Raw genomic sequence first — 13661 nt, forward strand, 5'->3', positions numbered from 1 at the left:
CAGACAACACAGCCTTTGGGACTTGTGTTCCCAGCTGCAGAGGACAGAATCTGCCCCCCTCTTCTGTCCTCTGCAGAGTACCGTCCCCTTTTCCCACCACATTCCTTTCCACTTCCCCAGTGTCAGTGGTCCCCTGTATTATGTTGCTGCATTCAGTTTGCTGCAACAAGATTCTATTAGATCAGAAAATAGCAAATATAACTGTTCAAAAAAAGGAGACATAGCAGGAAAGTTGTTGGCCAGTTAGCTTAACGTCTGACGTATTAGAAGTTATTATTAAAGACATTGTAGCAGGGAATTTAGAAAATTTTAGGGTAATTGGGCAAAGTCAACAGGGGTTTGTGAAAGGGCAATTACAATTGAGTAATTTATTGGAATTTTCTGAAGAAGTAACATGCTGGAGATAAGAGGAGTCTGATTTAAAAAATGTCATTTGGGGTTCTTGTCACATGCACAAGTCCATGTGTGCATGGGTGCAATGAAAAACTTGCAGCAGCATCACAGGCACACAGCATCAGAGCCACAACATTTACAAGAAAAACATAAACATAAATTATACACAGCTCTTACACGAAAGAAAGAAAGGTACCACAGTAAAGGATATTGTAGAAAATAAGAAGCTCGTGGTGTAGGGAGTAGCATATTAGTGACGAGTTAGCTAACTGAAGCAGAGAGCAGGCACAAATGGGTCTTCCTGCTTCGAGAAATGTAATGAGTGATATGCCACAGGGACCGAGACTGCAGCCTTAACTTTTTACACTGATGTAATATCTTGGATGAAGGCACTGAAGGTACGGTTGCTAAATAAGCTGATGGCGTGTACGTAAAACTCAGCTGTGAAAAGGACATGAGGCTAAGTAAATGGGCAAAGATCTGGCAAATGGGGTGTAATGTGGGAAAACAGTGAAATTGTCTGTTTTGGCAGGAAAAAGTAAAAAGAATTATTATCTGCATGGTGAAAACCAGGAGGACTGAGCTGCCCTGAGGAATGAGTCACAGAAGGCCAGTGTGCAGGTATGGTAAGTAATTGGGGAAGCTAACAGAATATTATTGTTTACTGCAGGAGGAATTGAATATAAAAGTTGGGAGGTGATGCTTCATTTCTACAGGGAATTGGTGAGATCACGACTAGAGAACTGTGCAGTGTGTGTCTCCTCCTTTAAGGACGGATGTAAATGCATTGGAAGCCTCACTGGATGATACCTGGGATGAACAGGTTTGTGGTGTAAGAGAGGGTTGAACAAGTTAGACTTAACTCCCCTGGAGTGAGAGGGGACTTGAATGAAAGATTATGAGGGGTCTTGAAAGGGTTAATGTGGTGGGGACCAGCGGTCACTAAATAAAACGGAGTTGCTCATTTAACTCAGATGAGGTATTCTTTTTCTCTCAGAAGTCTGAGTCTTTGGAACTCTCTTCCTCAGGGTGAAGGAAGCAGAACCTTTGAACATTTTTCAGGCAGAGTTGGATTTTGTTGAGCAGTGGAAATGTGGAGCTGAGCTAACAATCAGATCAGCAGTGAACTTATTCAATGAAGCAGGCTTGAGCCAAGTAGCTGACTCCTAATTCATGCATTTGTAGGTATGCTCATCTGCCTTGCATTCTCTACTGTCATCCACATCAACTGCAAGGACCTGATCTTTGTTAGACAAGCTCAAGGGCTTAGGCTCCTGTAATGGTCCTCACTGGATACCAGTACCAGTTCTACTCTACTAAATCACATGATAGCCTCTTGGAACAAAGTATCTGGATAACTTTCCCTCTGATGCATTGCTGTGTCAAAATCTTAGACTCTAGCTCATCAACTCTGAGCTGGGGCTCAAAATCCAGACACTCTTGATGTGGTCACAATGATTTCCATCAATCCTTATACTGCAGCTGCAACACCTCACCTGATCTGCCATGCCAGCACTAAAATAGCTATTTAATCAATTTATTGCATTCTCTCACCATTGCCCAACCTCACCAAAGTTCCGTACACTCCAAAGTCCCTATTCCCTGGACATTGTACTCAGAGGATGCTGTGCTACAACATGTTGTGTTTTTAACTGCTTGGTGACTCCCCATCCCTCACTCTCAGAGAGAGATTTGTACACTGTCTAGTGTCTCTCAATTGACTCTCGGAGATACCTGTGCACTGACAGATGTCGCTCAAATCCCTCATTCTGTCAGGGAGACACTGTTACACTGACTGATGTCTCTCTGTTCCTTTCTTGCAGGAAGAAATGTCTGCCACAGACTCCCTTAGCAATCCCTTCCCTTTGATTACAGAGTGCAGAGAGAAGGAGTGGTCTTGTTAGGAGGCTGTGATTAAACATTTTAATCAGAGATAAACCAACTTAAAGCTTGAAACATCTGCAGCATGTGTCCATTTTAGCAACTAAAGCTGTCACCGTGTTTTGCTTTTAATGCTAAGGACTTATTTCATTATGGCATTCAGTTGCCTAACATCAAAGTTTGGTGTTATCTTCCTTACTGTTTGTGGGGTTCTACCTCTATTGTTGCTCTCTGCAAAAGTCTGTGGCAGAACTCAAGGGGGTACAGGTGGGGACCAGGACTGTTTGCTCGAGAAGGTATTCCATTTCTACCCCCTGCCCCATATTTTTCTTAAATAGCTGCAGTAAATTTGTGCTTGCCTTTTTTGCTTTTGTTTTGCTTATCCCTTGTGGTTCTGAGAAAGTAATGGCTGTATTTAAGCGATGGAAGGATTTAACACAGCCAAGTATGGGATTACCAAGCTAGAGCTGGTGGAGAGCAGCAGAGATGAGAGCTTTGAGAAGTATTTCCCATTACTAACGTAGACATGCTCTTTTTAAAATTATGGTATTTCAGCCTGAGTGACAAAATTAAGGCTTGACGATCCCATTTACAGCCCAACACCAGCCATATAATGCATTCAGGCATATTCCACAGGCTGTTGGACTTATAATTAGAACATAGAACGCTACAGCACAGCACAGGCCCTTCGGCCCACAATGTTGTGCTGACATTTTATCTTGCTCTAAGATCTATCTAACCCTTCCCTCCCACATAGCCCCCTATTTTTCTATCACTCATGTGCCTATCTAAGAGTCTCTTAAATGCCCCCACAACCTCTGCCAGCAGTGCGTTCCACGCACCCACCACTCTCTGTGTAAAAAACTTAACCCTGACATCCCCCTTATACCTTCCTCCAATCACCTTAAAATTATGTCCCCTCGTGTTAGCCATTGTCGCCCTGGGAAAAAGTCTCCGACTGTCCACTCGATCTGTGCCTCTTATCACCTTGTAACCTCTATCAAGTCACCTCTCATCCTCCTTCTCTCCAAAGAGAAAAGCCCCAGCTCGCTCAACCCATCCTCATAAGACATGCTCTTCAATCCAGGCAGCATCCTGGTAAATCTCCTCTAACTAAAGAAACATGCTTTATCCCTCTGAATTCCCCAGTCCTGTACTGAAGACACTTAACTCAGGAGCACAGCAATACGCAGGATGAAGAAAACCCAAGGTCCACTCTTGTATTCTGATGGTCACATTATTCAGTGACGGAGATCCTTTGAACAGTGAGTCTATAACAGGCCCAGACATGAATCAAGGAAACTCCTAGCACTGGAGAGCTTTGGAAACCATTGTCTAAATCATCTGTTCCTCCTGAGCCCCACACTCAGTGCAAGACATGCCTCATCCAAAGCATTAGCGGGGAAGAAGTCCCCTGCTCCACTAATTGTGCTGTGGGTGGGGTCTCGGATTAACATCACCTCTGAGTCAGCATAGATTGTTGGTGTCTCTGGAGTAGGGTTTGAATGGTCATGTGTCGTGGGTATCTGGAACTCTGTGGCAGATCCTGGGGGCTGATTGGGGAAAAAAAATCAAACTTGGGATTAGAAGGCTCCTTGCTAGGGGAGAATCTTGAAGGAAATGGGACCAAGATCGAGTTGAGCAACAGTTCAATGACAATCTAATTGAATGCAGAGCAGGCTCAGTGGGCCTACTGGCATTCCTTTCTTTCAATTTGTCCCTGTGAGGAAAGCCTGTAATTCCCACCCGGACACCATTCCAGGAACAACATCAGCACATGATGGTAGAGGTACAGGACATAATGGGGCCACCATTTCAGGGCGACAATAGATAACCTTCCCTTGCCTGGATGCATGCAGTTCCAAAAAGACTTAAGAGCCCAACACCATCCAAGATGAGGCAGCTAGCTGGATTGGTACCTCATCCATCACCTGAAACATTCACTCCCATAACCAGTGGCACACTGTGGCTGAAGCATACACAATCTCAACAACTTACCAAGGTTTTTTTTGATAGAAATCTTCCACACCCAAAATTTCTACTGTTTGGGACAAGCTCTTACGAGTACTGCAACACTAGTTTGTCTTCGATATTTATTGCTGTTGCATTTCAAGATGCGCTCTACGTCCTGGCATTCCACGTCCTTTTGTAAGAGCACAGTCGGTGGGAGGTCTGAAAGAGTTAAAGAGTCACCAGCATCTTCTCTGGGCCAATCAGCATTGAGCAATAAGTGCTGGCTTTGGCTGCGTAATGCTGATCGGATCACTTTTTAAAGAGGGCTGGGGTGTGTTTACTTGCAATGTCAAATTGAAATGGTGTGAAATCACAGCCTTCAACAATGGCCATCATTGCTTGCAGGGATCAGATCAGCACCTGCCTCTAAATCATTCTGCCCCTTCACCCTGCCTGTGCGCACAAGAGAGATGGCAGCTGAACAGGGCTCTTAACAGTTAAGCTTTTGAAGAATTGGAATATTTCAAATTAGGAAAATTCTAAAGAGAACTCTTTGACTAATTGCTTTTCCAAAGAGACAGATAATGAACTCATCAGGCATATGATGACAGCGCTGGGGACTAAGGAGCCAATTAAGAATCCGACTGATGTTTCTGATGATCTATTGAGATCTCCTGCACCTGTGCCCACCTGCCCCGATCTATTACTGTCAATATGGTGATGAGGTTTGCGAAAGTCATTAATGGGTCAACTTAAGTTTAAAGAACAAAAACAGCTGGGGAATGAAAGGTCCCACTTCAGTCCATCGTCTATCAACTATGTTGAATCGACTCTGATCATGGCCTCTCCTGTATCCATTCCTTCTAAAGCTCATGGACAACTCACTGTTTTCTTGGCCATATCTGATCCCATTAATCGCTCGAGCAAAAGTCCCATATACAAGTACTTCCCGAAACACCACTGTACTCTACTTTATTTGATCTCTACCTGTTGGCCTCTCTTGACAACATGCTCTTCAGCCACTCTGGAACCACTGTGTCCTAACGGTATTTGTTCATTGCAGTAGTATTTATCAGACAGCTCCTGAATGGAAAGAAGTGACATAAAATAGACAATTATTTGTTAAGTCAAAATAGTTAGAGTGTTATCAGTGTTTCTTTTGCTCCCCTCGACCTCAGACTCCATGGAGATTGATTCCATCTGGGAATTCACAATTGGAGGTTGGAAGCCCACACCGTGTTCATCCATTAAAATCCTGTGTGTTAGTGAAGGGGGGTAGGTGGCATTACTTTAGAAATTAAATTATTTAATCTCTAACAGAAGAGTTTTATACCTTCCCAGTCTCGAAAGAAAAAGAATAATCTTGAGATTTAGATATTCCTGATCAGCATTTATTGACTTGCACTGTGGGAGCACCTTCACCACACAGACTTCAGCGGTTCAAGAAGGTAGCTTGCCGACACTTTCTCCATAGCAATTGGAGATGGACAAACAGTGCTGGCTTTACCAGTGATGTCACACCTCACGAATAAATAAACAAAGAAGTTTATTGAAAACTGAGGAAATGAAAAACCAGAACTATGTTCAGTTAATGGTCCCATCTGTGTGTCGTTCAAGATGGGTTGTAATCACTTGAAGACTGAGAGACATGTATTCATGCTTACAATATCAGGGCATCCCAAACTTTTAACCGATGAAAGACTTATAATTGACAATCAGGGGGCTATAGGGAGGGAGGAACTTAATCTCTATCACTAGATAAAAAACACAAGGCAAACCAGTGAGGCTGAAAGCTATCAAGCTCTCTGGACTGATGTCCTGCATCTAAGGGTCTTAAAGGAAGTGGCTACAGACTAGTGAATGCATTGGTTGTAATCTACCAAAATTCCCTTGACATTGGAGAAGTTCCAGAGGATTGGAAAACCACTATTCAAGAAAGGAGGGAGACATGGAGTACTGTGCTCAGTTCTGGTCACCTCACTACAAGAAGGATGTGGAAGCCATAGAAAGGGTGCAGAGGAGATTTACAAGGATGCTGCCTGGAATGCGGAGCATGCCTTATGAAAGCAGGTTAGGGAACTCGGCCTTTTCTCCTTGGAGCAACGGAGGATAAGGGGGGACCTGATAGAGGCTTATAAGATGATGAGAGGTATTGATCGGGTAGATAGTCAGAGGCTTTTCCCCAGGGCTGAAATGGTTGTCACAAGAGGACTTAGGTTTAAGGTGCTGGGGAGTAGGTTTAGAGGAGATGTCAGGGGTAAGTTTTTTACTCAGAGAGTGGTGAGTGCATGTAATGGGCTGCCGGCAACGGTGGTGGAGGCGGATACCATAGGGACTTTTAAGAGACTGTTGGATAGGTACATGGAACTGAGAAAAATAGAGGACTATGGGTCAGCCTAGTAATTTCTAGGGTAGGGACATGTATGGCACAACTTTGTGGGCTGAAGGGCCTGAATTGTGCTGTAGTTTTTCTATGTTCTTCTATGTTCTATCTGGAATCCAATGGGTCATTGTAGGATATTTAGAAAATTATAAGATTATCCGGCAGAGTCAACATGGTTTTATGAAAGGGAAATTAGGTCTGACAAATTTTCTGATGTTCTTTGAAGATGTGATAAACAGTGGATAAAGGGGAACCAGGAGATGTTGTGGAAATGGATTCTCAGAAGTCATTCAATAAGGTGCCACACAGAAGGTTACTGCACAAGATGAGAGCATTTGGGATTGGAGGCAAGTAGTGACACAGATAGGGGAGTGACTGACTAACAGAAAGCAACAAGTAGGGATACATGGGTCACCTTTGGATTGACAACCAGTAAGGGATGAAGTGCCACAGGGATCAGTGCTGGGGCTGCAACTATTTATAATCTGTATTCATGACTTGCATGAAGGGACTGAGTGTTGTGCAGACAAATCTGTTGATGATACAGAGATAAGTGGGTTAGCAAGTTGTGAGGGGACACAAAAAGTCTGCAGAGGAATATAGAGAGGGTGAGTGAGTGGGCAAGAAGTGAGCAGATGGAGTATAACATTGGTGCATGAAATGTTCTCCACTTTGGAAGGAAGGATGAAAAAGCAAATTATGATTTAAATGGAGTGAGGCTACAAAATGTTGCAGTGCAAGGGGATGTGGGGTGGGAAGGTGTGCTATACAGTCAGAGTCATGAAGTCATACAGCACAGAAGCGGGCCCTGCAGCCCAGCTGGTCCGACCAAGATTCCCATCTGAGCCAGTACCATTTGCCCACGTTTGTCCCATGTCCCTCCAAACCTTTCCTATCCGTGTACCTGTCCAAGGTGCAAAAAATAAAACTTTAGTGTACAGGTACAGCAAATAATTAGGAAGGCAAACGGAATTTATTGCACGGGGGGATTGACCGTAACAGAATGAAAGTACTGATGCAACTTTATGGGGCACTGGTTAGACCACGCCTGGAATGCTGCTTGCAGTTTTGGTCTCTAAGGGCGGATGTGCTTGTATTAGGGCCAGTGCAGGGAAGGTTGACTGGGTAAATTCTTGAGGAGAACGGGTTGATGATCTCTCCCCTTAGCTAAAGTCCTCCAGTCCAGGCAACATTCTTTGCACTCTCTCCAGTGTAATCACACCCTTCCTACAGTGTGGTGACCAGAACTGCACACAGTGCTCCAAGTGCAGCTTATCCAGTATTTTGTAAGGTTGCTACATAATGTCCCAACTCTTATATTCTCTGCCCTGCCTATGAAGACAAGCATGCCACACGCCTTCTTCACCACCATATTGACCTGTGTTGCCACTTTCAGGGAACTATGGACTTGGACCCCGTGCTCTCGCTGTTCATCAACATTTGATAGTACCCTACCACTTACTGTACATGTCCTACCCCCTATTCAACACTGTCCATGTTGTTCTAGTCCCTGGAGACCTAATCCCTAAGCCTGTGAGGTGCCAGCAAGCAGGTACATCGCAACATTTGCTCAAATGCTTAGCCTCCTGGTGACCTCAGAAACATTCAGCCTTGGCAAAATGCATTTAGGTAGAGCAGTGTCATATATCCAGACCAGCTCAGAACTCCAGGAAACAATGCAGTAGAAAGATTTGCTGGATGAAACAGAAGTCAACTTAAGTAAATGAACTTTGGTAGCAGAGTGAGGGAACAGTGAGCTGCCTGAGCAATGAGGGCAGAAGAAATAGAATTATCGCAGCAATGATCACTTTTAAAAAGTGTAATTAAGGGAACTCAGTGAGTGTGCAGACAGAGATTAAACACTTTAGGACTGGAGGCACTGGTCCATTGATCCATGAAGTGCATTCCCTAGGTCCTTGAACAATGGGAGCCTTTCTGCAGAAGTGCTCTGTAATTCAATTAAAAGCCAATGGGAATATTAGTTTATTCAGTTACATGGTGAATGAATTAGGAGATTGGAATTACTGTATCATAGTTTTCTTCTGACTACGTTAGCTGTGATCTCCTCTATTTACATTTCGAAATTGGGATTTATTTCAGAGATTTTCAATTTTATACGTTTTTGACATAATAATCAGGAGAAACTTGGTTGGAATAGAAATGAAGTAGAATCGCGTTTCTGGCATGCTAAGCAGGAACCTTCATTTTGGAGGCTGATTTAAGGTCAGCCTCTCTTTAACAAAGCATCGAGGCCTGTTAATGTTGAAATAATATCTCTCAGAAAGTGGCTATCACACACACTAAGGAAACCTGAGGGAGAGAGCATTGGTTAGATTCGGAGCAAAGCTCCCATGACACATTCCCTTCAGACACTCCCAGGACGGGGACCACACAGATTAGGTACAGAATAAAGTCCGTCTACACTGTACCAATGAATGCTCCCAAGGCAGTAACAGCACAGGGTGGACGCAGTAAAACTCTCTCTATACTGTCCCTTCACACAATCCCAGGGCAGATACGGCATTCATTACATACAGTGTATAGCTCTCATTACTTTGTTCCTCTATTCTCCTGGACTAGAAACATCACATTTTAGATAGGGAGTGTGTTGGCATGTTTGAATCCCCCTGTGGCAATGAGGGAATTCAAAATAATTAGATAAATTAGGAATAAAAATATAGTATCAGTAAGGATTGAGGTTAAAAACCAACCTGGTTCACTGTTACCCACTGGGGAGGAAAGTCTGGCATCCCCAGAATTATGCAGCCGAGAAACAGGCCCTTCGGCCCATCATGTCTGTGCTGACCATCAAGTACACTTCTTTACCGATTTCATTTACCAACACTTAGTCTGTAGCCTTCTGTGCCTTGGTGACTCAGGTGCTCAGCCAGGTCCTTCGGAAATGTTATGGGTCTCTGCCTCCACCGCTCCCTCAGGCAGTGCGCTTCAGATTCTAATTACCCCCGGATGAAAAAATTCTTCCTCAGATCCCCTCTAACCTCTTACCCCCTACCCTAAACCTTTGTCCTCTACAATCAGACAACTCTGCTGTGGGGAAAGATTCATACTATCTACCTTCCTATGTCTTTCATAATTTTGTATATCTCTGTCCGGTCCCACCTCAGCATCCTCTCCTCAAAGGAAAACTAACCTAGTCTATCCAGTCTCTCCTCATACCTGAAGATCTCCATCCCAGGCAACATCTTTCTGCACCCTCTCAAATGTAAACAAGTCTTTCCTGTAGTGTGGTTATCAGAACTGTACATCGAACTCCAGCTATGGCCTAACCAACATTTTATACATTTGTACCAAATCTCCCAGCTCTTACATTTTGTATCCTGGCTAATGAAAGCAAGTATGACTTTTTTACCACCTTATCTACCTGTGCTGCCATCATTAGGGATCCTTGGATTTCTACACATAGGTCCCTCTGTTCCTCAATTCTCCCTAGTGCTCTACCAGTCATTGTGTATGTCCTGCCCTTATTAGTTCTCCCAGGGTACATCATCTCACACATCAGGATTACGTTCCCAAAAACAAAATAGTTTTGTTTTAGAGATGTTTTTATAGACTATTTTAGATATTTATCACTGTTCTTTTTGTTGCACTGATATGAGCTGGTGAGAAACAGTATTTCATTTTTTTTGTGTATGTAAATACTCAGAGAAATGACAATAAAGTAAATCTTGAATCTTGAATTCCATCTGCCATTGTTTTGCCGATTTTACCAGCTGATCAGTATCATCCTGTAGCTTGTGTCCTTCTCACTAGTAATGACACCAACCATTTTTGTGTCAATTGCAGACTTACTAATCATAGCTCCTCCAGTCATATCCAAATTGTTAGTGTGTATAACAAACTCGGAGGGTCCCAGCACCAATCTCTGGTACACCACAGGTCCCAGGTTTCCAATCATGAAAACATCCCTCTGTCATCACCCTCTGCTCCCTGTGATCAAGTCAACTTTGGTTCCAATTTGCCAACTTAACTTGGATCCCATGTGCTCCAACCTTTTGGACCTGTCTCCCACGAAGGACCTTGCCAAAGGCCTCTCTGAAGTCCGTGTGCAGTATATCAACCACACTCACCCCATCAATAACGTTGTTACCTCTGAAAAGTTCAGTCAAATTGGTCAGGCAGGATCTCCCCTTACAGAGCAGTGCGGATTATCTTTAATTTTACCCTGCCTTTCCAATAACAAATTAATCCTGCCCCCCCAGAATTTCTTTCCAATAACTTCCCTGCTACCCTTGAATAAAGGTACCACATTTGTTGTCCTCCAGTCATTTGGCACCTCAGCTGTGGCCAGCAAAGATTCAAAAATCTCTGTCAGAGCCCCAGCAATCTCCTCCCTTACCTCCCAGATCAGCCTGGGATACATCTCATCAGGCCCTGGACATTTATCAAGTCCACCAAGACATCTAATACCTCCTTTTTAATGATACCGTATTCTAGAATTTCATCATCCTGTCACTCTCCCCCACCCCCGAACTCTGCAACGTCCTTCTCCTCGCTGAATACAGATAGTATTTATTTAAGACCTGGATGACATCCTCCAGGTCCACACACGGGCTTCACACTTGCCCCAGTTACCCTCTTGCTCTTACAAAATGCTTTCAGTTTTTTCCATTATCTTGTCTGCCGGTGGCATTTTGTGCCCCCTTTTTGCCCTCCTGATTTCTTTTTGAAGCACTTCCCTAAACTTTCTATACTCCTGAAGGGTCTCCCTCCCCTGATTGACATGCTGTCTTTGCCTTTCACCCTTTGAACATGTTGGCCCTGAACTCTCATTATTTCACTTTTAAATGACCTCCACCTGTCAGATGCAGACCTGCGACCTACCTGCCATTAGCCACTCCCAGTCTAGGAGCAAGAACCTGTCCTATGGTATTGAGATTGGCCTTCCCCCATTTTTATTTGCAGACCATCTTTATCCCTGTCCACAGTTACCTTGAGATTTACTGAGTTATGATCACCATCTCCAGAGTGCTGTCCCATTGACACTTCAGCCACTTTCCCAGCTACGTCCCCTTCGATGGCCTCCTTCTCTGGAAGGGCTATCTACGTACTGGCTCAAAAGACTCTCTTGGATGCACTTTAAAAATTCAGCAGCTTCTAAGACTTTAACACTTAGGTGATCCCTTTTAATTTTAGGGAAGTTGAAATCCCCTCACACCATAACCCAGTTATTCTTGCATCTCTCTGTGATCTGCCTACATATCCGCACCTCTATCTCCTGCTGACTGTTAGGAGGCCTGTAGATTACCCCAAGCAAAGCAATCACCTTTACCCTAAGTTCTATCCATTTGGCCTCATTTGAAGAACTGTCTAGGATGTTCTCCCTCATTACCACAGTAATGGACTCCTTGATTAATATGGCAATGCCACGTCCTCTTTAACATCCCCTCTGCCCTACCATCATGCCTGAAGATTCTATATCCTGGAATGCTGAGTCTTTCTTTCTGCCATGTTTCTGTGAAAGCAATGATATCATTATTCCCATGTGCTGATCAATGCTCTCAGTTCATCTGCCTTGCTCATCAGATTCCCTGCATTAAAATGGATGCAAAGTTAAATTGCGTCTATCCCATGTGCCCTATCACGCCCATGTCTACTCTGACTGTTGGCCTGACTTGGTTTTCCTTCTATATTTAACTGTGCCTTCCCCCACCCACACACTCCCCGCACACCAACTGTATATCAACTGTGTGTCCCATTCCCCAACAGCATGAGCAAACCTTCCTACAAGGACGATGTTCTGATTTAGATACAACCCATCCAGTTTATTGGCTCCACCTTCCCCAGGAATGGTCCAGCTGATCCAGAAATCTGATGCCCTCCCTCTTGCACCATCCCTTCAGCCGCGCATTCACCTGACCTGCCCCCCTACTTGTGTACTCACTAGCATGTGGCACTGGAAGTAATCCAGAGATTACAGCCATAGAGGTCCCACACTTTAATCTGCTGTGTGCTTCTCTAAATTCATGTTGCAGGACTTCATACCTTTTATTCACCTTTGCCATCAGTCCCATTGTGGACCACAGCCCACCCTTTAGAATTCCATGCAACGGTTCTGTGGCATCCTTGACACCAGGGATTCATGATCCTTCTCCCCAACTTTCTGCCTTCTGCCACCACTACCTCTGGGGGCTCCTTGGTTTGCTCATCCCTCCCTCCCCCCCTCCCCTCCTTTCCCCCGAGGCCATAGGAGGTGTAACCCCTGTCCCTTCACCTCACCACCATCCAGGGACCTAAACATCCCTTCCAGGTGAGGCAGAGGTTCACCTGCACCTCCTCCAACCTGAGCTGCTGCATTCGGTGCTCACAATGTGGTCTCCTCTACATTGGTGAAACCAAGCATAAACTAGACGGATGTTTCATGGGGCAACCTGTGTTGTGTCTGCAATGGGCATCTTGAGCTTCCAGATGCAACTCCCTCACTGCACCCCCACCAGCCCCTGCCCCATTTTGAGAAACCCGGTGACCTGGTTTACATATCATTTATCAGGCTGACAGATGGCCCATTACTCAGCAAACATAAAACCTGTAAAACGAAAATCTCTCTCACTGAAGCTATCCCATCACTGTTGTGCTGTTGCTATATGCAGATCAATTCAAAATTAAGATGAATTAATGGAACTGCATGAAATAGCGTTGCCAGTTTTGATCCATCATTTCATCATTAATATTAGGCAGAGCAAGCTGTTGAACATTAATATATCAGATTACAGATCAACCTGTGACATAATTTAGACGTCTATATATTCAGGGGATTTTTTACTTCCGGCTGTCTGAGAGGCAGCAGTTCCATCATTAGATTTGGAAATGCTCAGGCAAACTCTGCAGGCAAGAAGGGCTCAAGCACTGTGCATTAAGCTATTAATCATTAAAATCTAGATTCTCTCTTCAAACAATTTAATATTAATGGATCAGTGTAAAAAATGTGTTTGTGATGGTAATTTTGCCAATTCCTGCTGATTTATTGCAACAACAGAAGGCAGGGAGTGGGATGAATGGGAAACCTGGAATTTTGGGATTTAGAGAGCGAGCT

The 13661-nt window shown here is 44.1% G+C and overlaps 1 protein-coding gene across 1 annotated transcript in view; it reads left to right on the plus strand.

Moving 5' to 3' along the window:
• Positions 1 to 977: 977 nt before the first annotated feature.
• The window catches only part of lingo1a (leucine rich repeat and Ig domain containing 1a), a 369834-nt gene continuing 357150 nt past the window's right edge, over positions 978 to 13661 (plus strand). The window contains exon 1 of the mRNA XM_052042518.1: positions 978 to 1014. The gene's annotated coding sequence lies outside the window, so the exon portion shown is untranslated. The remainder of the gene's footprint in view (positions 1015 to 13661) is intronic.

The sequence above is a fragment of the Pristis pectinata genome, chromosome 32 (genome assembly GCF_009764475.1).
Source record: "Pristis pectinata isolate sPriPec2 chromosome 32, sPriPec2.1.pri, whole genome shotgun sequence".
NCBI lineage: Eukaryota > Metazoa > Chordata > Chondrichthyes > Rhinopristiformes > Pristidae > Pristis > Pristis pectinata.